General features: G+C 40.5%; 1 long non-coding RNA gene across 1 annotated transcript; it reads right to left on the bottom strand.

Annotated features, from left to right (window-relative positions):
* Nucleotides 1–15,102: 15,102 nt before the first annotated feature.
* LOC118795321 lies at nt 15,103–25,987 on the bottom strand. The gene is made up of 3 exons (XR_005005811.1): nt 25,585–25,987; nt 19,320–19,372; nt 15,103–15,138 (listed from the first exon to the last, which is right to left on the bottom strand). It is a non-coding gene; the product is annotated as an uncharacterized LOC118795321 (long non-coding RNA).
* Between the last annotated feature and the right edge of the window lie 1,296 nt (nt 25,988–27,283).

The raw sequence follows: 27,283 nt of genomic DNA on the forward strand, positions 1-27,283 counted from the left end.
CTAACGACACTATACCTGCACATAAAATACCTACATACTGATGCACAGCTTCCAAAACAAGTGAGCAAACAGCAATTTGATCCTAGTCTGGTCTACGTTGCTTTGGTCAGACAGTATGGTCAAAAACCTTGCTCTTTGCTCACTTACAATAAAATCACTTATTTTGGGAATTTTACATCAGTGCTTTTGCCACATTCCAGAGAAATTTTTGATGAGTTTATGTTTCTGTAAAACCCCTCATATGCATATACATCCTGCTGATGTGGAGCTCCAGAAATGGCTCAGAGTTAAGGTTTGGTCCACAGGCCAGTTGGTCAGTTGTTAGTGAGGGTTACTGTGAATGGAACATCTATGTGGGAGACACATAGTGGATAGCTTCAGGGCAAGGAGGAAAGCGAACAGGTGAGTCCCAGCCACAGTCCAAACAAACACTCAGGGGTTTTTAAAGGATGCTTTTTGGCTGTTATAACTACTCTCTATGTGAGCACATGTTGTGGAGGAAATGAGTGAACTCAAGTCAGCCCACATTTTATGGATGTGCTCAGCTACAGGCAGGTGCTGTTGTTTTGTCTGATACCCAGGCCCACTACATGCTCGAACGGACTTCCACATGCAAGAGCGTAGCGGTCTTCCAGCAGATCATCAGGCACATGACTGACCCCAATAAGCCCCTACCCTCATGTACATTACACACCCTGGGGGGGGGGGGGGGGGGGCATGAAAGACAGACATAAATTAAATCTGGAGGACAATCAGGCTAGCCTGGCAGACAGCTTCCTCCCTGGACAGGAAATGATGTCAGGAACGTGCAGCATATGAGGCACGTCACCTCCCACCACACCTCCTACATCACCTGACAGGCTTTCATTTTGGGAGGCCTGACTGGATTTCCTCAGGGGTATCGCTGACCCAGACAACAGTGTAAGGCATCAACAATCATTTTGTGTTCAGCTGACTTTTTTTGAGAATTGCATTTCTTAAATGTGTCATCGAAATGACACATTAGAAGCCCTCACATGAAATACTAATTTTTTTTTAAATCTAAAATTACATTTGATGCTCCAGCGTTCCTCACTGTTCCATAGACCAGATTAATCAATTACAGATAAAAGAAAACATCTGGAAAAGATGCAGATTTCAGTTACAAATGAAATGTTAAAGTTATACAACACACCCTCCTGCCAAAACTGTGGAAGAGTAGGGCAAATGTGAATCAGTTTCAGTAGCATGTTTCAGTAAAGTAAATCTGGCTTTAATCGACTGGCTTTACAGTATGTCTAAATTGCAGTATCACATTCCCATGGCCGCATGGGCCAGACCAACTGACTCTGTTGTCACTGTTGTTGACAGAAACACAATCTCTGCACAGTAAATGGATATTTAAATATTTTTCCACAATTAAAATAGGTTTAAAATTTTAAAAAGCACACATTTTCCCTAAAGCAAAAAGGAAATGGAATTTACTTTGGCAGAACATATTTGGGAATAAAGACTAGATGACTCACCGGATGAATCAGAGCAAGACCGCAGTCTTTGAGGCCCTGTGCTTTAGGGCAAAAAGGTGATCGCACTGCAGTCCTACCCAGCTCTTTATAGCACACTCAATCCCACTATTATTGTTATAGTACATCCAAATGAATATATGTATGTTTTAATAAAATGTAAAGACCCTGACCACAGAAATTACAGTGAGGATCATGTAGGATATGTGATCCAGCCCCATGGTCTAGATAAGCGGCCATTTTAAGGTGCAGTTGGGTTTTTCAAGTGGTCGTGCTTTGTGTGTCCACAAGATGGCGATCAATAGACAACAGATGATGTGTGAAGCAGGTTTTTATGCTGTTATTTTGCTCAGACAGCTAGGATTTCAGCAGACCGTTGAGGAGGGTGAAAGAGAGCACTGTGATGTTGTCACCTAATTTAACCTTTGAGGATAAAGGGGACATTCATAACTGTAAAGTAAAACTGATACCTGTTACTGTACCCATCTTTTCCCAGAGGAGAATTCAGATCTCTAAAGATGCTCATTAAAGACATGTTAAACTGCCTAAGGTAGGAACTTACTTGTCAGAAATGACTTGATTTCTGCCCCCATTATTAACACCACGTTAAGCACACGTGGCTACCACTAGAACAGTATGTCTTCATAATGATCCTCTTACTGACTGCATGAAAGCAGCGTTTCCTCTGTGCTGATGTTTCTTGCTTTGTCATGTAAATGAAATGTAAATGAATAAATGTAAATAAGAAATGGCATCTGCTGAGATGCTTCTGTGCAATGAGATAAGCAGTCATTTGCCCCATTTGTCTACATCCATGACACATAACACTGTTGAGCATCTGGGGACTTCTAGGACAATATAAGCAAAGATCTCTGACTGTGCTAATGATAAAGTATCTTATATAGCCTTTGATCTGCTGTTGTACAAATTTTATAAACCTTTTTTAAATGGCATTTTCAATAGGTAATTTCATCTGTTGGTAGATATGATTAGATGTTTTGTCTAACACTAAACGGCAAAAATGCAATACAATATTCTAAACATGTGGGTCAGAAGAACGCGGTATTGACATTGATTAATTTGGTAGATACTCTTATCCATAGCAACTTAAATTTAATAATGTTCACTGATGCAAAATTCACTGATGTTCTGGTGTTATTTCAAACGGAAGCGAGGTGAATTGCATTCAAACAATGCCAGAGGACTCACACATCAGATTTCACAAAAACACATCATGGAGACCTTGGTTTCTGTCATTTGTATAGTTCACTATAAGACGAATGAATGAAGATGATGTATTCAGCCCAAGAAAGGCCAGCGTCACTTTTAGTGTACAATCAGCCTGTACACTCAGGTAAAACAAAGAAATCCTACGATGGTTTTAGAAGTGTGACATCCAAAAACACCTCGCATTTACACTTCCACCTACACATTTACACTTCTTATTAAACATTCACACACAAATCCTTCTGTCTGCACAACGGTATTTGCTGCTGTACAACTAATGGGTAACAGTAGGTGTGTAATCTGGTAGGTCACTGCCGTATGAAACTAGGGTACACGTGCCGTGTAACCCCTTTAGTGACTGATTTGTCTTCATAAAAGAACTATTCCCACAGGTGTCCCCTATCTCATGGAAAACAGAAGCTCAGATGCATCAGATGAACCAATATTTTTACATGTTTTAGCACTTTAGCCATCACAATTTGCTGTGCACTTTAAAAAGGACAACTTCTGTCCCAAAATCTTATGTCTACTATCCAAATCGTCCTAAAAATGACATCGTAAACAGGGCAATTCTCCGCCCTCTCTCGTGCGCACGCGATGGATTACCATCAGTGAGGACTGGTTGCTATGGAAAACTTTGACCCCATGTTTTTTATGACCCCCTTTGCACTGAAATGCATGTATATATATATATATATATATATATATATATATATATATATATATATATATATAATAAAAACCACCCATCTGGCTCCCATTAGTGCTCCACTGCCGATAATTGGAAAAGCATTTAGAAAAGGCACTATTACTCTGCCCTGATTGGACTCGACGTTTTTCATTGTTTCAGAGGGGACGCTTGCTGTAACGACCAATACTTCTCCAACATATAATTCTCAACAGGAATCCGTGGGTCTTTTACAAGGGTTTTGATGGTTGAACAGTTACGTTTCATAGGGCTATAAAACATTTGGCGGTGTGCAGAATACTGTAGCACCCGCCAGAAAAACATCATCATAGCACATAATTATATTTCAGAATTGTATCACCGCATTCCTAAAAAACTAAAACGCGTGTAATTATACAAGAACCACAGTAAATGCCCAGGATAAATGTTCCCTCAGCATGTTCATTACCATTACCTGTGCCTTGTACAGCTCTGTGGAGCATTTCAGCGAGTAACAATTTGCTTCAATGTAAATGTGATCTGTTGATGACTCTGTCCCCAAAGTCAGTGATCATTATCAGGTCTGTTTATTGTGACTATTGTGAAAGACTAATAAAAGAAGAAAGGTGCAAACACACAGATCCATCACAATGTCAAGGAGTATCTAGTCCTCATGTAATTGCTACCTGTTTTACCGAGGAAGTTGTGAGAATGTGCATTTATTAAAGCCAACTGTGAAAATGGCTATTTAGTTCTAGAGGTCAAGATAACTCTTTTGATAACTGAAGTCATAATAATGGTTATTAACTAAAATAGAGATAATGGATATTTCATAAAGAACACCGTAATACTCAATATTTAATAAAGCAAAGTCCTATTGATATTTGGTAATGGAAACTGTGAAAATGGCTATTTGGTAATGGCAGCTGTGATACTGGATGCTGGGTAATGGGAGCTGTGATAATGGATGTTTGGTAATGAAAGCTATCATAATGGACATCTGATAAAGAAGAAGGTGAAAAATAAATGTCTGGGTCAGGATTCATCCTCATTTTTGTGTCTGTCAGAGGACCAATACTCATAATCCACCTCTTTTTAAGATGAGGTTAAAGCAGAGAGGCAATCGGCTTCAGTACATTATGACCAATCAGCTGATTTAGCCCGCAATCTCCCAGGGTCAGGGTGCTACAGACCCTGCGGACAAAGCTACGGACCTGTAGATATCTGAAAAAGTGTTTCTTACTCAGTTTTGCCCTGTCCACAAGCTGTTTAAAGGATGCAAATGTGTTATCTACATACAAGTCTTTGAAAGTTTCAATACCTAATTTAGACCAAGCTACAAAGGCATTATCTATCAGAGAAGGGGGGAAAATCATGGCTAGCCACTAAAGGGGCCTTAATGGAAAAGGACTGCATACCAAAATAGCGCCAAAACTGAATACAAATTTTGAGGGAGGACTTCACAATTGAATTTTTAGTCTAGGGGGAAATGCAGCAGTGAATAGGAGAGTGCAGCAAGGATTTCAGTGTGACTGGTTTGGTGAAATTTGCCTCCATGATCAGCCAGGCTAGAGGGGAATCATCTTTCTCTTCTTGGAGCCAAAAATTCAAGGCTCTGATGTTTGCAGCCCAGTAGTAGAATCGAAAAGTTGGTAGAAACATTCCACCCAATGACTTATGTCTAAATAAATCCCAAAACCAAACTGTCTACTTTATGGAAGAAAGTCTGAGAGAGAAATTGGTATGCATTGAAATGCAGCTAATCATCATAACCGCACCGATTCTTGCAGCTGTTGATAACTTAACTAAGGACCAACGTTCAAAATCATCATGAAGCCTAGACTGTCAGGGCTCAGACACGGACTCAGACACAGACCACGAGAGCTTCAGGTTCCAGGCGGCTTTATTAAGAATCGCTGGACAATATTGCAAATGACAGAACAGGCAGTGTCGACAACCAGGCAGGTAGACTGACAGCAAACCAGGATTGAAAATGGGAACAGGCAGGGTCGAAACCAGATAGGCAGGCATATCAGGCAATTGGGGCAAGGCAGCAGGCAGGAATGAAGTCAAGGCACAGGCAAGGTCGATACGGGAAAAACTACAAGGCAAATCCACAGCAGGAACAAAACAGGCACAAAACACTGCAACAAACTGGCAACAGGACAGAGACAAGCAGGGTAGATATAGGGCTGGGCTGATGAGGTGATGGAAGCAGGTGGGCAGGCTGGCAGGTGGAGGTGAGGAGATAGTTAGGTGGGTGGGGTCAGGGCAGAAAGCGGGGCGGGGTTGGAACACAAGGAAAAACAATTAAAAAAAGCACATGGACCACAATGACAGATGGGGAGAACACCAAAACAACAACTAGGGGGCCAGAGTACTGACAGAGACAGTAAAGGGGCAAAGTTTTCTTTATAAAGGTTTGCAAATTTATGAGTAATATGGACTCCAAGATATCAAGCGGTTTTAAAAAGGAAGTTATGTAAGGGACACGTCTGAGCAGCTTTATTAATGGAGAATATCTCACTTTTGTTTAAATTCAACTTATAACCTACCAAAAGACCGAAGTGTTTTTATTTATGTTATTTGTCCTAACAGAGGCTTGTGGGGAGGAGTAAAGCAATTTAATCCAGTGTTTAAATTTTTCCCCAAAACCAAATTTCCAAAATGTATAAAAAAGGAAGTCCCACTCCACTCTGTCAAATGCTTGATGAATGAATTATAGATAATATTAGGTGTGTGTTTAATGCTAACGAAAGAATGCCTGTTACGAATAAATCCTGTCTGATCAGGAAAAATAATGGACGACAGAATAGGTTCCATGTGACGGGCCAACAGCTTTGACACAATTTTGAGATCGATGTTCAGCAGGCTTATTGGGTGATATGACGCACAAGCTAAAGGATCTTTACGTTTTTTTAGAAGGAGGGAGATTGAGGCTTGAGTTAAAGTCTGGGAGAGACAACCTGAATTAAAACAATCATTAAACAGATCTAACAACAAGGGGGCTAGCTTATGTAATTTTTTTTTTTTTATAAAACTTGGATGGATAACCATCCGGCCCAGGAGATTTACTACTTTGTAGTGACACTGCAGCTGCAGTAAGTTCTGTGATTGTGACTGGTTTCTCCAATTCCTCTACAACAGACTGTCCAATGGAGGGAATTTCAATTTTGTCAAAGAAATGATTGAAATCAGTAAAATTAGAAAACTGTTCAGATGAATAAAGTGAAACATAAAATTCTTTAAATGCCTCATTGATGTTCAAAGGATCAGTTGTACCTAAATTCATTTGAATCTGAGGGATACGATGGGATGAAGAAACTTAATGTAGCTGGTGTGCCAGTAGCCTACTCGCCCTGTCACCCTGTTCATAGTATTTGGATCTAGATTGAAGCAAAGGTTCAGTGGCATGATATGACATAAGAACATCATATTCAGTCTGTAAAGAAAGACGCTCTTTATATACATCAGGAGATTGGGAAGTGACAAACTTATAAAGAAGTCGATTCGCTGTTAGACAAAATTAACGAAATCCTCCTTTAAAAGTAAATGTGTATTAAGACGCCAAGGCGTGCGCACATTGACCAAGTATTGAAAATGGACATTGATAGAAATTGAAGCATGGTCAGACATAACAATTGCATCATATTTACACGCAGATATTAAAGAAAGGAGCCTATGATCAATTAAAAACAAATCAATACGTGTGGAGGTGTGATGAACATGTGAGAAAAATGAATACTCTTAATGGATTAAGAAAGTGCCAAGGGTTGGAGACAGCAAACTCTTCCATAAAAGACTTATTATATAAAGACGTATTATTTTAGCAGATTTTGAAGGCATACAGGGTGTGGATGAGGAGCGGTCCAAGTGAGGGTTCAACTAGCAATTAAATAATGTGAAGACATGTCTGTAAACATAGAAAAAAGGCGTTTAAAAAAAAGGTATCATTGTCCCAGTTCAGGGCGTAGACATTGGCCAAGATTACATTGGTATTGTAAATCTGTCCTGTAACTATAATAAATCTACCGTTAGGATCCGAAACGATTTTTGTATGAACAAAAGGAACCAATTTATGTCATAGAATAGCCACCCCCCTCGAAGTAGAAAAAGAGGAGGAGTAGACCTGACCCACTCAACCCTTTTTTAGTTTTAACTGGTCTGATCCTTTGAGATGGGTTTCTTGCAAATAAATTATATTCGCTTCCAAATGGCGTAAATAATGAAATATCTTGCTGTGTTTTATCGGGTTAAGACCTTTGCAATTAAGACTAGTGAATTTAATGTCTCCCCCATTAGGGCCAAATACATTAGACTGAGTCATATTCCTGTATTAAAAGTATTGTGCAACATGAGCATATCTGACAAAATGCGGCCACCAAAGCAAAGCAGAGCAAGGGGGAAGGGAAAAAAAGTTACAAACATACAATCCCTCCAATCCCCCAAGATCACACAACAACACACCTCCCACCCCGGCAGAAGCACCCCCCCAAACGGCATGCGCACAAACACTCCCACGATATGAACAAACCATCTCACCTCTAACAGTGGTTTAAACCTTGTTAACCTACTCTCTGTGTTCTCTGGGAATGTGATAATGAACATTACAGGAAAAAAGGGCACTGTAGTAAACGTACAAATAATTAGGCTAGATGTATTCTGTTCAACCTCCTTAGACCCATCAAGAGAGCACGAAAAAAGTAGCCTACTATTACACTTTCCACCTTATCCAACAAACAAAGCACCTGTAGTTATTACAAATAAATGTAAATACAGAGACGTGAATCAAGAGGGTGCATTCAGGTAATAACACTGAACTACATTTAGAAACAAAGCAAATTAAACATAACCTAGGTTCAGTTCTTTGAACAATAAAAACATTCGGTGGGCAGTGCGAGTGAAAAATATAAGACTTATTAACAATAATAGTTAGTCCATTAGCCATACCTCTAAACAGAGTCCTGAGGGACAACTTTTCTCAGGTTTTTCTCCTCAAACTGCGAATCATAGCTGGGTCATCAAACTTGTGACCTTCCCATCAGGTAGGGTAATCCGTAACGTAGCCGGGAATATAAGGCCAAATTTAATATTTGGGCATGAGTGAAGTTCCTTCTTCATTAGCAAATGCAGCCCGGTTTTTAGCCACAGCCAGAGTAAAATCAGGGAAAATAGAAATCCTCCTACCCTTATAGGACAAAAGAGATGCTTCTCTAGCCCAGCGTAGGATCTGGTTGGTTCCGTGTTTGGTATAAGTTTATCCTGATAAGAAATGGGCGAGGTGGTTTCCCATCCTCCAGTCTAGCGATCAGGGTTCAATGGGCCCGGTCTATGAGTAGTATATCCTCCAGTTTGAGTAGATCTTGTAAAAACTGAGCCACAAACTCAGTAGGTCGGGGGCCCTCCGAGCCCTCAGGTATGCCCACCAGACGGACGTTGTTCAATCTCGAGTGACCCTCTAAATCTTCAAATTTCTTTGAGAGGGAATCAATCGTGGCGGTCAGTGCTGAGACATTGAGAAGTTCGGCTATTTGGCCATCATGGTCACTAAACGCACCGTTCAATGGTCTCCAATCGCCACGCCGTGCGACACAAGTTTGGTTTCAAGCTGCTCCAAGGCAGCGGTTATCTCCCTTTTGACCACCTCTGAGACTATGGAGTCAAACTTATCAATAACGTCCTCTCGCATGTCATCCATAATCTGTTTAATGCTCAGTAGCATAGTTTCGTTGGGGTCGAGCTCCGAAGGCATTTTTGGCTCAGGATCATGAAGACTTCGAGGCTTCATGATAAAATAACGTAATCACAAGCAATACAAAAGCCTAATATGGCACAAAAGTGCGATTTAGTGCAAAAATATTTTATAAAAAGTCACATTCAAGAGGAGCCACCATAAAACACATCTTACATCTTCGTGCTCCTTAGCACCCCCCAAGTGTCTGGTTCATTTGATCAGCATTTCCTAAACCTCTCCTGGAGGACCCCTTGTCCTGCATGTTTTAGATCTCTCCCTGCTCCAACACAGCTGATTTAAATGATCAGTTTGTTATTAAGCAGCTTCAGGAGTTCATAATGAGTTGATAATTTGAATCAGCTGTGTCTGGAGCAGGGAGAGATCTAAAACACTCCGCTGCCCTACGTACGTTAGCTAAACAATCTAATTTGGAGCAGATCCAGCCCCTCTGACAAGTTTAACCATGCTAATTCACACGACTTCCCTTCTAAACTCATGTTATACAGAGCTGGTGAGGGAAGAATTGGTCAGATGAATCTTCTGAAGGACCATATTTTCAAAGCAATTGAACAAGTTATGAAATAACGCAGATAAAGCTCTTTATGGTTGGTGCGCACAGAAGAGCAGTATATATTAAATGGCTCTTCTGTCTTTAAAATGAATGAAAAGTCAATATAAATAGCATTAAGGAGCCTGTCACTCAGACATCTGGCAGCAGTTAGTTTTAATGTCCAGGCTGAACGCCTAAGTCTTATGAAATCAACTCATTTTAATGTTTCCTGGTGATTTTCATTCAACTTTTTCGAAGGAACTTGGATGGCAACTGTATATCCCCATAATATCTTTGGTTTATGGACTTCTAACCCTACTAAAATCCAATTGCAGAATTAAAATCATCATCTAATCCTGAAAAGGATTTATTTGTCTTTAATTATCCCCAGCTGATCCAGTGCATTGCAACACTGACTTTTGTGCAAACGGATACTGTCCCTCTCAGGAATATTACAACATAAATTAAAAATGAATGCAGTCTTTTACATATATGTCAAAAATTGTAAAATAGAATTTTTTGTCACCTACATATGTGTAATTTTAGGCATATACCATTAAATACATTGGAACTACATAAAACTGGAGGAAATGATATAAAGCTATCGAGCTGTATAACTATATTGAACTTGTCTCTGTGAGAAATGTGGGAGAGAATGCATGCTATTGGTTAACGAGCGCCACCTGTCTTCCAATTAGCCTTGTTCAAGAACAGGTGTGAGTGTGGCTGTTAGTTGAGCTTTATTTATTCTTAAATTTATTCTTAAATTTTAGATGCCATATTTCATTCTGTATCTTTGTCAGTACTCCGCCCTCTTAGCTGTAGTGTTTTTGTTTTTATTTTTTTTTTTGTCCATGTGCTTTTGTTTTCCTTGTGTTCTAGCCCTGCCCCGCTCCCCGCCCGATCTCCCGCCGCCTGATTACCTGCATACCTGCTTCCCATTCCCTCATTAGCCCTGCCCTCTATCTTCCCGTGTGTCCCTGTCTAGTTGCTAGTTCGTAGCAGCGTGTGTTCACCTGTTTCGTCCTCACCATTTCTCTTCTGTGCGGTTTTTCCCGTGTTTGACCTGATTGTTGCCAACCTGATTCCTGCCTGCCGCTCTGCTCTGATCGCCTGATTGTTTTGTCTTCCCTGTGTTTCGACCCTGCCTGCTCCTGATCCCCCTGAACCTGGACTGCCCTCGGACTGCCTCCCTGGTTTTGACCCTGCTTGCTTGTCGTTACAATCCTGCCTGTGATATCAATAAATCCACCCGTAACTCGACTCTCCGGTGGTCTGCGTTTGAGTCATTGCCTGAGCCTTGACAATCTTATGTTACCCAGTTTTGCATTTTCATAGGAGTTAAAGATATCAAAACCAGACCTGCCCTCGCTACAGCTGTAGCAAAACTGATTAGACACTTACATGCTTGTGAGGATTTAAGGGTAACAGCAGGAAATGCCGGAGACAAGCCACTGTCAACTTCCACTGTCACATGCCAAGTCAGTAAATTTAATGAAATTATATTGTTAGTACGTGAGTAGTGATCTGGCGCTTACTCTACCACGGGATTCTAATTATCTCCCACTCTGCACAAACTGTGATTGCGCCGCATAAAATCATAATTGTTTTCGGAGACGTGGATCTTGTCGAATTTACTGCTTGCGACTGGGGTCGATTAAGGCGTCTCGAGCCGGGCCCTTCTCCTGTCCTGTTAGCAATCAGACAGGAGAGCGCTTGGACTATGGTAATGTCCTCCAGATGGCGGCGCTAGTGCTGTTCTTACGCCAGCGGGTTTGTACCCTGTCCCGCGAGTCCATGGCGCCGCGGCGTCCGCCCAAAGCCACGTCCTCCGAACTCTTCGCCATTCTTCGGCAATATTGGAAATGACGGCAATTTAGACCAACTTCACAGAGCATCATTCTCACGTGAGGGAATAATAACGCAGCCATCCGGGTGAATTTAAGCCAAAGGGAAGTAAATTAAATATAACTCGGACCAGATCCTATCCTCAGACACATGGTAGTGGTTACCACGTCCAATATACCAGGTGTATGCTGGGAAAGTACGGCGTACAAAGAGAGGCCAGTCGGTTTTGCAGGGCCATTCTCTTTGGTCTAACTGTACAGAAACTGTTCATTTTTTCACCCAGTCAGCTGGACTTCAGGTCGACCTTTCAGGTTAGAAATGCCAGCTAGTTGCAGTTAGTAGTTTGATCTGTATTGATGATGCTTTGAGGGGTGCATTTGGCAAAAGAGCCAAACCGGTACAGGAACAGACACAGGAACATAGCTTTCATTTCTATAGAGCATGCTGTCTGCTGTTTCTCTGAACTAGGTCAAGGAGTTATGAGATTGGCTGTGTGCTTTCTGTAACAGACAGATTCCAGCCAGGCCAATGGGGTGTTCCTCAGTCACTACCATGTACACATGAAGTGCTGACAGAGCTGCCATCAGGTCATATGCAAACACATCCACTTTCTCATCCAGGATCAGTTATACAGCTTTCATTCACAGCATTCTAAAACAAACACACCCCCACATACACATGTACATACATTAAATCACAAAAGCACTCGCACACATGCATACGCATACTCACGCGCACACACGTACACACAGACACAGATAAACACACACGCACACATACAGACAAGTGCACACATACACACACTAGATATTTCCCCTCCCAAAACACATACACATACTCATGCACTTATACACTTACAAACCCAAAGACACAGACAGATGGATTCAAAACACTTGGATCACAACACTAAAAACCCCAAATCAAAAGCTGACCTGTGCAATTTGTCTTAAAGCTGTAATAACTATAATTATATACCCCTTCCTTTAATACCAATTTACATATTTTGTGGTCCAACTGTATTGGCATTCATGGACAGGGTGTGCTTTTAATTCTTTCAAAAATCATAATAATGGATATTTGAGAATAGATATTATGGTGCTTTGTCCCTTTTTTGCAACAGTTCTCATTTTTTGACAGTTACAAATGTTACTTTGGGCAGACATTTTTGACAGATCTGGAGCAAGCGAGAGGTGACTGTCTGCTCAACTGATGTGAATGTGACAGTTGTGCCCCCTGCTGTGTTGAAGGACTCAGTCTTCAATCATTGCACTTCAATGATGGCCATGGCATGTTTGCCTTCACAAAAATCATTTATCATTGATATCATGTTGGAGTGTGAGACTTTTTGGAAAAAAGTCTATAAGCGTTTGAGATTGAACCAGGCTCAGCGCCAGGAGAAAATACAGAAGAATGCAATTGCAATTCATGGGGGTGCACAAAAAGTCAAAATTACTATGTAGACATCGGGATATAAGGAGACAACTGGGGTGCAATGAGGTCCGTCTGGGGGTGCAAGGCACCCCTAAGCACCTCCATAGCGCCGGGCCTGGAATGAACCCAGTGAAAGTTTATAGCTGGACGTGTGGGCACAAGCAAAGGAAGTAGAGCTCACTGGCCTGATATATGAACATTTGATGTGCCATACACTTTCTCTGGGTGTAGCCCAGTTGCAGAACCCTGCTCAGTATATTTTAAATGCAAGGGGCTGTCCTTTCCTTGGGGTATTACCTTTTTGTTGCTGCAAATGAGATGACATCCCAGTTGTGCTAAGGTGACTGCAATTGACATTGCCACTTGTCTCAGTTTTATATTTTAGATCAGATCTACCCATACCTGCCAACATTTAGGTTTCAAAATACAGGAGGTTTTTTCGGGTGGATAGTAAATAAGTAAATAAATAATTGTATGTTACTCGACAACACTTATGTGGCATGTTGTGAAGCGATAGGGACTTCGTGACTTATTCAACCGAGAAGCAGGAGTGTTAAAATGGGTGAAGAAATTAGTAAAGATATTACTTTGCATTAGTTTGATCTGTCTTCATAACGTGATTACTTCGGTATGTACAAATATGTGACTAGCATCATTACAAAGATCCGGCTCCGCTCTTTCTTGTGATATGTGTTCCATATCTATGCAATGACGAGTTCATGAGTAATTCAAACAAGAGTAATGGGTGTGGAGATGCACGCAGACCTGTATGCAGATTGTAACTATGATTAAATTCGATGTAAATTCAAAATTATTTTTCTTGCCAACACTTCGTCACATAGACAAGCAACAAACATCTGTCGGCTGTAAGGGTTAAAAGACATTTTTAGTGACAATTGCAAGTGACAAATAATTTTTTACAGATTTTTCCAGAGACCCCCCAAAATTTTGCTGTTGAGGCTTTCAGGGGGTCTCTGGTGTCTATCAAGGGGTCTCAGATCCCCCGAGACCCCCTGTATTTTGCACCCTGGATTCGGCTCTAAAACTTGAATTCCACATAAACTAAATAAAACACCAAACGTACAAATTCACAAACCAACAAACAACTAACAGCATAATTAATATAATCTATTATTAGATTATTAAATTACTATTAATAATATTACTAAGTCAGTGAAACTGTGAAATTGTGTGATCTCAAAGCATTTCACTTGTTTGAGAACCAGCCTTATAAGTTTAAATCTGCAGGCTTGACTCTCATATGCGCTACACTTTTAATAATGGTGCTTTGCCTGAATTGCCTCAGTGTTTATTCCTAATATGAAACACAACAAAAGCCAGGCTGAGTAAGCATGTGTGCCAAGTGGGTAAATGATGTAACATCAAAATAAGATGAACTTCAGTACAGGTTTGGATATTAAGCAAAAACAGAGGACCTCTCCCCTGTATGCTGTGCTCTTAAACTTTTCCCTAGCCAGCAGGAAAGGCGAATCCAACAGATTATATCAGAGACAGTGGATATTTTCCATTTTCAACTGCATATGAGGAAATTAAGTGTCCTTGTGTATATGTGGTAAGTTGGATGATGTCCCGACTGAATCCCTCTCTACTCCTTTCTAAGCATGTATGTCTTCAGAGAAAGGAGCTGCCACATTACAACTGATGTGTTATTCAACACCTCCCACAGCTTTTTCGAAATCTGGGTGCCTGGGGCACCTCAAGCAAACTGACATCCCCCTGAACTCAAGGGCTGCTCTTGGTACATCAATTCCCTTGCCAAACACAAAAGACCCAGGACCATGACTCATTCCAAGTTCTGGACCCCCTTCCAGCACTGTAGAACCTGAAGAGCCAGGCAAGCATACAACATTGGGATGGTACCATAAACTGTCTGGGCCAGACTGTTACAACACAGGGACAGAGATATGTGAAAACACCTTTCTCAGGTGGCTTGATCCCAATGTGAAACAGACAGTAGACTGCATGAATCAAAGGTGCCATTGTCCACCTACGCAGTGCAAATGAACTGTATCAGTTAATTAAGAGGGCAAGCGTGACTTGTATGACTGCATCTGAGGGAGTGTAACTGGAAACACAACACGGTCACCCACCTGCTCGAACTCCCTGAGGGTGTGTGTCTGGAGGGGAGGGCCTTTTTCTGTCTCCTCACTAAAATAATCTGAAAAAGCAAAGATAAAAGGTATCAGTTCATGGCTGAAAGTCATCATCATCTCCATCTCCAACACTACTACTCATCATCATAGATGTGTGACACAAAGTTGCACAGAGTTGCACTCTGGAGACAGAGCCGCCCTGCACCCACACTGATCTAGGACCATATTCTGCTAAGACACAATTCTGACCTTAAACATTATAAGCTAATCAGCAAAACTGGTCCTAGACCAGTCCTTACGGGTAGTTTCTGCCTGTAGCCAGCCAAGCTGAGCCAGGACTTGGATGCTTGACAAATACTTCACTGACCACACCAAAGGCGCATTGATCAAGGCAGGCTGGGGCTGGGGGGAGCATCGTTTATTAAAACACGGGACGATTTACGAGGTGTGTCACCACTCAACGTCGGGTGGGGGAATCTCCCCACCCCAGTTTGTCCTGGCAGGGAATGAGGCTGGCCAGAGCTCTCTGCAGCCAGATGGCAGGCGGCTTCTTGAAAACACGGTAGAAGAATTCCAAGCGGGGAAAAAAAATCTCACCAAGATAAAATGATGCTGTGGTTTTTTTTTTTTTACCCGACGGGTCCCAGTGGGCCTAATCACGGCCACTCTGGCAGCAGTCAGACATCTTACAGTCACTAAAATTTACTGCGCCAGCTCATTATGCATTATTAAAAGCTGCGAGAATGCAGGGACTTGGCATGTGCCAGCAGTTTGACCAGGGAACCACTGCGAAAACGAAAGCGGCCAATCCATGTGCACAACATGATACTTACTTACTGTATGCACTTTTGTAAGTCGCTTTGGATAAAAGCGTCTGCTAAATAAATAAATAAATAAATGTAAATGTAAATTATACAAAAAACCATAAATAAAATAAATCTGATCGAGTACAAGAACAATATTTAATTAGCATTCTTTATGTATTCATTTCCTGCCTACGCCAACAACTGCAGGCACAAATATGATGCCTAACATGAAATGACACGAAAAGCCCTGATGGTTTAGCATTTTTGAAGCAGATAATAACTGGGTCATTCCTGTTATACAGTGACTTTTTCTGTCCCTATGATTTAATTACTCATATTTTCTCTAAAATAAGTCACATATTTGTAACAAATGGCTTAAATTATATATTTAGGTCTTCTTTATCACTTAAACAGAGATAATAGACCTTAAAATACTATTTTGTATTTTACACACCTTTTTATTGATATATGCATTCAATTTTATCATGTCCTCAGTGCAAAGTAATCAACTTCCACAAGACCTGTAAACCATGAAATGATAAAAACCTCAAAATATTCTTTAATTATGTTATAGACTAGGCTAAACTGCCTCTCATCATACATAAAAATCAGGTGAAATTATAGTTATTTTTTACCATTTTCTTCATTTACTGTGTGTCCCTGAAGTCATCTTCCACCCTGTTACTATGTACTTTCTCGCCTTCCAAAAAAAGACTACAATTCCATTGAGACCATTTTCAGATAGTGACATCATTGTTTTTGGGCGGGAATTCAACTGTGCAAACTGAGATAAGCTTCAATTGTCATTGTACTTTTTTTTAAAAAGTTTTTGAAATGTCATCCTGCTTGTCACACTCTTAAAGTTCCACCCTGTTATGTTATGGAGTATGTTTGTCCGGTCAAAAAAATTTAAAAAACATATCTGACATAGTTATAAAAGTTCTGTTTATCTGTAGATGGTTAGCTAGCTAAATGTCGATCAATCAAAGAGCTACGGCTAACTTAGCTCAAAATTTTCCACCCTGTTAGGTTCACATTCCACCCTGTTAGGTTTATAGACCTAACAGGGTGGAATCTAACAGGGTGGAAAATTTTGAGCTAAGTTAGCCGTAGCTGGAATGTGAACCTAACAGGGTGGAAATTCCAATAGAATAAATTAAATAAATGAATTGTATTTTGTGTGTATTGCAAATTATATATAGTACATAATACAGTATAATACAATAGAATTTGTATGGTTGAAAAATAATGAAATGATATATACTGTATTCATTAGGAAATGGCACCATCACTTAGTGCAGCTGAGAGGCAGTGTTGCTACAGGGCAAAAAGAGATGCAGACCCTGAGAGGAGAGAAAAGTATTTGCAGAAAGAGAGAGAGAAATGGCAGCGAGACAGAGAAACAGGGAAAAAGAAACGAATTGCAGACCTCAGCGAGCGTGAAAAGCGTGGAAAAAAACTGGAGGGAAAGGAAAAGAGAGGCGAAAGCCAGGGAAAAGGCCAGGGCAGCAATACCCACTCCCACAGCAACCCCTACTTCATTTCCTGAACTGGAACCAGTGGGAGAGTACTCAAGGTCAGGACATGTATATAGTAGGATGGAGTTATTGTGGTAAAACTTTACAGTAAGTTCCATTGTTTCATGCACAAAACACATTAATTACATATTAATTGTGTTGTATTGTTGTGTTTTAGGCAAAGGCTGTTAGACCCACCAGTTTATTGGGTTTTATAAACAATAGAACTGTAGCATGATGAATTACAGCATCTTTATTTTTAATCAAATATAAATAAAACATAATTTCTTCTGTCTGTCCTCTCTAATTCGTAATTATTTCTCTAGCCACCTGAACAGAGAATGTGCCACTTCTCATCATGATTGATTGTGATAAGGAACCACACACACAAAGCTATTTGTTGTGTCCCTCCCCCAATTTGCACACTGCAAGGAAATCTGGGAAAAAAAAGAGATTGTTTTGAAACAGTGTTATGTAGGTGCAGTTCCACACATTACAGATGGCAAAGCATGCAGGACAATGAGGGAAAACTCATCCACTGTTAGAACCTGTTATTATTGGTGTTCCACCCTGTTATACTCCGTTCCACCCTGTTATGCTCCGTTCCACCCTGTTAGACAAGTTATTTTTAAACAATAATTTGACAGCAATGTTAAATGTTTGGCAGATGTTTGTGTTATTTTGGGAGGTGAGGAGCATTAACGGCATATATATGTTTTTGTGCAAAATTTTGGTATTATTTACCATCCTGTTGGCAAAAATGGGTCCAATAAAGTACCGGTTCTTAATAATCAAGACATATTCTATTCATCAATGCCTGTACTCTCCAAACCCTACAAATCCCATCAGCCCCCAGCCCTCAGGTCCTTTGGCTGATGGAGTCTGTCCTGCTGGTGCCCTTGAATGAACAGGTGGGCCCTGTTCCCCCCAAACCACAAACATTTCATTTACTTTAGCTGCTAACGAGTTGCAATTTACAAAAAAAAAAATGTCCAAGACTTATAAATCCTTAACCATCCAGTTTGCCACCCTGCATGTTAAGATATTCTGCCTGTATCCTTGTTGGTTTGTAGAGTCAGCGCTTTGGGTGTGTTTGGGAGGAGGCAAAGTAGCTGGTGAAATAAATGTCTTTTCCTCCAACCTGGAAGACGGTATGTTTGCCCTGAAAATTCCTGCTTAATTTACAAAGGTCCATGTAACGGACATGCACTCCATTACAGAGTGACTGGAACGCCTATTTCCCACCATTTTTTAAACATGTTTTATTAAGGGATTAATGATCTGGGTTGACTGATGAGTTAACTGAATGGCTGAATAACTGGTTGCTTATACAAGCAAAGTGTGCTATTGGCTGCTCAGAACATTTATTGGTGATCTGCAACTTGGGGAAAAACACATTTGCTGTGAAGTTTATACTGCCTGTATCATTGATTAAGATTGATTGGTTCGTCTTAAGCTTGTGCATCCCTCCTGTTCTTTGTGTGTAGTGTTTTCCTGACTGGAGTGTGCCATTATTCGACATTTAGGATTTGTGTGCTAACAATGGTGACAATCTGTGATTGAAAAGAGAACCCAAATGACAAAGGCTGGCTGATCCACTGATTAAAATCCTTGATAACAATAACCTGATATTACCACACCAAATAGAATGAGAAAACAAAAGCATTGATATTAACTAACATTAATGTTAAGGAAGTTTTTATATTGGTAGGTAACATCCCCTTATATCATTGAGGTGAAACATCTTGCGGAATTTCTATTGGTCATGAACAAGATAGCTAAATCAGGGTCTGATACATTGGTACCAGAGTTCCATAATCTCTTTGCAAAATCGCAGGGTAGTTCTGGGTTTGTGTTTTTCCTTTATAGCATTCATGTCTGAGGGAGAAATGCAGATGGTGAGACATTACCCCATGTTCTCACCTGTCACATGACTCAAGTTCCTTGTCGCCTCCTCTTTGTCCCCAGCATACTCCCTGAAAAACAGTGCAGATGGTGAATGTGCTGCATCTTGCTACCTCACAGAAAAAAAAACCCTGGTACCTTTTAAGATGATGAATGTTCTAATGTAAATTAAGGTCTTGTACTGAAATCTTTGGCCTCAACTGCTTTTATTCACCACCAACATTAAGGGGAAAGATAAACAGTTGAAATGACTAAGGTTAAGCTTTTTTGTATTTTTGTATCCTGGGGGGAAAAAAAGAAAATATATATATATATATATATATATATATATATATATATATATATATATATATATATATATATATATATATAAACTAATTTTGAACAATGATTCTCTGCAAGTTTTAAATCACAAAGACATATTACTCATGAGAAAGGCCCCTTATTCATGTTAATATCAAAATGGATGTTCAGGTTTATGACCTCTTTCCATACAGTAATCATGTGAAATTCCTTAAGCCATAGAGGTTCACACAGAGCTACAAGGCCCCATTCCATACGCTCCCAATTCATTTACATCAGGCAGTGAGGGGCCTAAAGCCATGTCCTTTCATAGCTTCTACAACAATGATGTTTTCATCATGACATAAGGCCAAGCCTCTGTGTTCCATGTGTGTCCAATAAGAGGTGAGAACAGGAGGACTGACATGTTAAAGAGCCCAAACGTTGAATATTCAATATGCAAATAAACACCACAAGTATGGGGCTAGGCACCTCTCATTCCTGTGTGATGAAAGTCAAAATCATAGGCTGTGGAGGCCCATCATATGCCACAGGAACAACTGTAGCCTCAGCTAACTCTTACAGTAGATGGCAACACCAAAGGAAACGTTGAGGGACAGACCCTCCTCAGTGGACGACCACAAGAAGAGGTCAGGGGAGAGGATGCAGCTGAGTGGGAGGTGCATTGGGGGGGGGGGGGGGGGGGGGGGTGTTCTCATTGGAAACAAAGTAAAATCGTCAGTTGTTACTGTTCTGCTACAGCCCAGGGCTTATTATTCTTAGCATGAGTGTTCTCTGCTGTCACACACGCCTTCCATAGTAACAGGCAATTTTTGCTATCTTAAAAAACATTCCACTGTAGTGAGTGGTGTCTTCTGCTCTGCCCACGCTGTTGCCACAAGACTGTTGCCACAAGACTGTTGCCTCAGTGCAACTGCACTGTTTGGTCTTTCTGGTTTCCGACTTGCGCACTGTCATGACATCAGATCTATTTTTTAATTAGGGCTGCAACTAACTTATTTATCTGTCAGCTTTTAAATTTAGCTTGAGGTCGTTTTAGGCATATGCTAACTAACAATAAAGAGAATAAAGATGAGAACTTTATTCAAAAATACGTCTTTTAATGAATGGTTACTAGGACTAATTCAGTGACGGCAGTTGCTTGCTGGATAGTACAAGTCTGCTTCCTTTGAAGAAAGCCATCCATGGAGATCCAACAAACCCATAACTCTTCATTCATACGAATGCAACCCACATTGGGCACACTTGTGCACTCAGCAGCAACACTCTCTCCAGCCATAAACGTCACCATGACAATGATGCAATGTTTAAGAAGAGAATTTCTAAATAGAAGACAGGTTCTCGTTTCACATTGTAAAGTTGGGGCTCATTTGGAATGTGAACAGGATCGTTGTGAATACCGTATGCGCGAAAGGGTTAATAATTTATTGATCAAGAGAAAATGTATTTAAATAGAAAACGTTACAGCTCATAATGTGAAGTAACATGGCTTTTAACATTAACATTAGCTATGCTAGCTAGCTAACTAACTTAACGAGACGAGTCTTCATCATCCAGAGAGTCAACGTGCCATCTCTTCAGAGCATAACTGATGTGCTCCCATGCCAGGCAAGGTCAGGTTGGCAAATGTTGCAGTTCACAACCTTCTTGGCAGAGTTAAGAGTGAAATGCTGCCAAACTTTTGAGGTCTTTGGTCGTGAAGGTGTTGCCATCTCTATTCACTCCAGTAAAGCAACGTATCTTAGGCTACGTCTGAGAATTCCGAGTCAGCACAAAAAACACACACGATGATGTCACCAACTAATCGACATTTAAATTCGTTGGCAACTAATTTGGTCATTGATTTTAGTTGAATACATTGATTATTCGTGGCACCCCAATTTTTAATGAAACAAAATTCAAATTATTCATGCAGCATTGCTTACATGACTCAAAGTGGCACCCTGAGTGCCACTCTGATGACCACAGTTTTTCCTTAATTTCACATCCTTTCCCTAGATTATGCCCACAGATTGGTCATTTTTCTGCAGAGACAGAATATTTTGCTTAGCTACCATGAAATGCCAGCAAGTGTGGAGGTGAAACAACAATGAAGGCCTGAACTAAATGCATTCAGACTCATTCAGGAATGGAAGGGAATATCAAACAACTAACATTCTCGGTATGTGTTATAGCACCATCCCACACTTCTGCCTCTAAAATAAAGCACCTCAAGGAGACTGCATCATTTCTAAAGGTGTTTATTTGAAAATTAAACAGATCTACAGTCTTCCACCTATTACAGATCAATGTGCAGTTTTCTCAATGTGTAGCTATTGTGTAGGTCGGTGCTACACATTGGTGTTTGAAATGAGTCACCACCTCCCGCCCAATACATTCTGGAGTACTGTGAGATCCTTGAAATTGCTGCATTATGTAAAAGCAATCCATTATCATAATTATTAATCAGGCACTGAGCCATCCTTTAACCTAGCACAGAGAAATCACCAGCACTTTTAGTAAGTTTCCAGCCAAACCTGGTATACATTTGTTGGACACTGAAAATAAAAAGCATGGTTTGCTTATATTGCCTTCTGGTTCTTTCATACCTTTCTTGTATGTACAACTGCAGAATAAAGGGAAGAGAGCTCAAAATCTAAAAATGTACACAAGGTCCAAAGCTTTTTGTAGTTTTTACTGTGTAAATTTGTTTTAAAGTCTCAACTGTAAATTACAGGGGAGAAGGAATGTTTCAGCTAAGGCCATTATCAGTCCTCAGAAGACCTCTATATCTACATGTAGCCATACTTCACAGGTGTACACAATTAGTGTCAGAAAAGGCAATCACGGCTCCTGAGTCGCTCAGTCGGTAAAAGCACTCGTTCTGAGTGTAGACTGAACGCTACGGCCCAGGTTCGAACCCGATCCTGTCACTAGCCGACAGTGACCAGGAGCTCACAGGCAGAACACATTGGCTTTGTTGCACCAGGGACAGGGCAGGGGCTTCAGTCCCATTAGCAACAGCGACCCCTGCTGGTCAGGCACCTGTGGTCCACGTGCCAAAGCTGCATATGAAATGTCTTCCTCCGACTCATCTCTGCGCTAGTTTAGCTTGTGGACCACAGTGCGAAAAGAAGCACAGGCTGACATTCCAGAATCTGGGGAATTGGCCATTCCAAATTGGGGAGAAAATGGAAAAAGGAAGAAAAAAAAGGCAATCATAAAACATGTGTTTGTCATAGGGAAAATATTGTCCTGCCAACTATGTTAAAAAGTCTATTTAATAAATGAACCATATCTAATAAAATACTTAAAGACAGGGCTCATGCACTGACTAATGCATGCAAAGTCGGTTGTAACAGGGCATTAGAGTAGCATAGTGGTAAGGAGCAGGGCTTGTACTTGAAAGTTTGCTGGTTCAATTTTCTGTTGGGGCACTGCTTTACTTGGGCAAGGTACTTAATGTAGAATTGACTCAGTAAATATCCAGCTGTATAAATGGATAACATGGAAAAAAAAGAAAAAAGTAATGTAAGTTGCTCTGGATAAGAGCATCTGCTGCATGACAGTAATATAACGAAGCGAGCAGCTGTGTTTTAGTTACGCTTTCATTCTTCTAACTGGATCCGCACGGCATGAAATAGCACCTCCATAAGGACAGATAGTCCTCTGAAAACACCTTGAGTGTTAAAACAAACTATACATTAGCTTTCAGTCTATTAATGTGTCAAAGACCAGTACTTTTAATTTAGCTCTTTTGATTTAATTGATATTATTTCTTGGTGTAATGATTCATACAGATTTAACTTCAATGGATTTAATAAGGCAAAGCATGTATTACACCTGATGAGGCCATGACCTCAAAATTACCTCAACTGTTTTATTTAGCCTCACCTCACTCCTGCATTTGAACAGCTGCTCCACTGGCTCACTAAAGGACAAATTACACTGACTCCCCTGGGTCTTAAAACACACCTGTTCAGGACGCAGATGCTGTTGAAGTGCATCCCACTTAGTTTTATTTCAGTTCCTTGTCCTCCCATTTTCTACACCGCTAGATACATTAGACAGCATGGATTCTGTTCTGTCTCAGCTGCAACGCCATCTGTGTAAAACTAACTGCAGACTATCATCCACTTGAGACTAGCTAATTAGAAACAGGGTCAGTTCATTTCATTGTGTTGAAGAAGAACTCTCTTATTAACTCACGTTTTTATTAACAGCTCATGTGGCACTACATTACCGACACTGAGCGCACTTTTTGATTGGCCAGAAAACACAAAATTGATTAGGTGAATCCTAGCATAATTGAACATTATGTTCATTCACTGTCATCCTTGTCTGTGCAATATCTGTTGAAGAATTATGAAAAGTACATGTCATTCAGCTGTTCACAAACGAGAATTGCACTGTGTTAGTCTGTTAAAAATATCACAGATAGTGTTGGCTCCGATCTCTCTCATTCCAAACCAGTATGAACAAAATAAAGGTAAATTGTTGCCTAGCTTCATGGGACCCAAAAATCTTTTTTTTTTTCCAACAGTCTAGGATCTACCTTGTTCCTCCTGCACAAGTGAGGTGATTATGGTATGCTACCTCACATTGAGTAGGCCTGACCATTACATCACCAACATGCCTAATTTAAATGTCCAGGGGAATGACAACCGACACACAATTCAGAAGCGAAAATCTGATTGCACTACACCACCAAGTTTCTTCCTTGGCTAGTTTGTCATGTTCTCTTGTAACTAAACTCAGTGAAATGTACAATATTGCTATGAAGAATGCGTCCCTATCTTAAAAAAAATGATAAATTATGTAAGTAAGTTATTAAAGGCAGATTCCTTTATTAAAAATGTCCAGACATAGCAATGGACGGTGTGTATATGAAACCTATGTTTGCAAATCTGCATAGATAAAGGTGTTTTGCTAAGCAACGTATTAAAGATGTACTGAAACATGCGTGTGATTATAAGGATATGGTTTCAGTGCACCAACAGACGCATGTTCTTGATACTGTAAATGATGGATATGTTTATTTATGAAAGGGCACTGGGCAGAGCATGGCTATCTGTGAACCTCTCAAACCCCTTCTGCAAGTTTAAGGCATGAGTGAAGTGTGAAATGACTCTTGTAGCAGTGAATGTGATGAAAAGAACAGTATGGTCCTTATACAATAAACTGTCATCTTCTCTCCCACGTGCAGACGACCATACCGTCTATTGCAAATTTTACCCCCTTAGATGTCGTCAGAATACAATCAATAGGGTGACTGAATTTCAGCATTTTTTCCGAAGTTTATTGGAGTACGTATAACGTCTTCTGACGACCATAATGTCCACGTCTTCATCCAGAGGTTCAATTATTTTGACAGCATTGGGGCGTCACATGACTTACAAACCATTACCACTACCCCTACCGCCCCAACCCCCACCCCGCTATCCTCCAGGTCGAAACACGTGTGAATACGTAGAAATTTTGTTATAAATAACACTTACACTCATCTCCTTCCATTATTGCGGGCATAATTAAACATTTAACTCGTGGATTACCGATTCGCCATTAATCACATTTAGTATTGTGCTGTTACCATGTACAGCTTCTGTATAGCTACAAATAACAGCCACCAATGCTTATTAAATGTGGAATTTGCACAATTTGTACGTTGACATGCAACATAATGGAAAGTCTCTACATTTATTCCTAACAACGCAAGCAACGTTGAAACATCCATAGTGGCAGAGGTGTAAAATCAAGGCCCCGGCTATGCTTTCTTTCACTGTTAGTATGTCGAAGGATGAGTACAGCTTACAACAAGCACAATAGCTAATTTCATGGGTCTGATCTGGGAATATTTTTTGTCATATCGGATAAATATTTCCTCATATAGCTAAATCGAAGGCATCTTAGATTTGCATGATAAAAATAAGATGTCGTTCTTTCTAAATACATCGAATATCCTGTTCCTTTAAAATAGCTGTCTTTTCCCATACAAGCTTACCTTACTGTTCCTCTCCAAGACTGGTCTTGCGATGGAGCCCAATCCATGATTACGATTTAGAGGGTAGCCTTGCAGGACACCCCAGTTATTTTTATCATCCATCCGTTTTTGTGGCACATCTCCTTGAAACAGGATGCAAGCCTTTTCGTACCTCCAGTCGTCATTTCATTGATGCGGTGGAGAGATGGTACCCAGACGTGAACTACGGATGCAGCATGCGATCCATTGTCACGCACGGTCCTCCCCCCTCGCTTTTTAATTATGTATGCGGGCTTATCTGCACGCGTCCGAGGTGCCAAGGTTTTCGGGTGCTCGTCGAATGAATTTAAATTTGACAAGGCCCCGTGCCTACACAAACGCGCGACAGACACGCACCTCAGCACCCGAGAGAGCTGATCAGGGAAGCGGAAAGATATCTGCGTTTGTGGCACTGCGTTAACGAAAATATGGTCGCATGGCGAGCTGCTGTTCGTTTCTGTTGACTCACTATCGGAAACAAAGTCGTTATTCACCAATTCTATATATGTAAAACACAAACATGTCCTTAAACTATTTTTACATTATAGTATTGAAGGACAAATACTGGTTCTAGAAGAACATTAAAGGGGGCTACATACATTCATTCAGAACATCAGTCAGGTATAATGCAAATATAGTGCAACTGCTCTGCTGTTTCTGGTTGTTTAGACGATCTGCAACATATGTACATTCTATTGGAGTTAGTAGGGTTCCCATATATTTACAGTGGTGATAGAGATATACAATAGAGACAAGATAAGTCAAAAAGGCCGTTTGAAATCCTTCCCATTATATGCACACTTCTTTGTTATTTTCAGTTGCCCATTAACTAGATAAGATATAAATACCACTTGCTTATAATGCCACTGATACTGTACACTGTAATGAGAGCGTGTCTGTGGTGACATAATACACAATAATTAAGTTTTCATTTTTAATGACTTCACTGTTTACTGAAACATTTGTGCACTACATGTAAACCATGCAGTTCAACAGAGTAGCAACATATAACTGTACTTGGCTTGCACAGGAAGACTATAATAGATTGACCTCCAAAGTCACCCTACTTACATATAATTCATGAAGGGAGAGATGAGTCATGCTTGAGGGAAGTTAGGTTTATTATTGTCACATTTCCTACATTTTGCTGCAGTTCGGTTTAATAAATACACTTAATGCATGTTCATTCATTAATTGTTTTGTAAAGGAAAAAAAAACATTATGCCATTTCTCTGTGTGCCTATGACTATTGCTAGGATACTGTAAGTCTCTAGCTCTGACAAAAAACTGCTAAGATGGCAACACTGCCTTCAGTTCTTCAAATTTAAACAGTACAGCCACCCAGTCTTTACTGGACCTATCACCTTTCTGTAGCAAATTTAGGGCAATGGACCATGTGGAATGTTGTGAAAAAGTATGCACTCTATAGGCCCAAGATTATATGGTTGCATGGCAGTGGTCTTTACCCAGGGTGCATTGCAGTTTTACACTGCACACATTTTGTGGCCTGTTCACAGAGTTTGGTTTCAGATGCAGTGAGTGAAACAATGGTCCCTATGAGGCACAGCTGCAGCGTTTCAAGCAGGATCCTGGCCCACCACCCTTAATACTACAGTCCAGTGCTCTAACCGCCATGCCACATCACATTGTTTTGATCCATTTCCTCCCCCTGAAACATTGC

The sequence above is a fragment of the Megalops cyprinoides genome, chromosome 20, assembly GCF_013368585.1.
Source record: "Megalops cyprinoides isolate fMegCyp1 chromosome 20, fMegCyp1.pri, whole genome shotgun sequence".
Taxonomy (NCBI): domain Eukaryota; kingdom Metazoa; phylum Chordata; class Actinopteri; order Elopiformes; family Megalopidae; genus Megalops; species Megalops cyprinoides.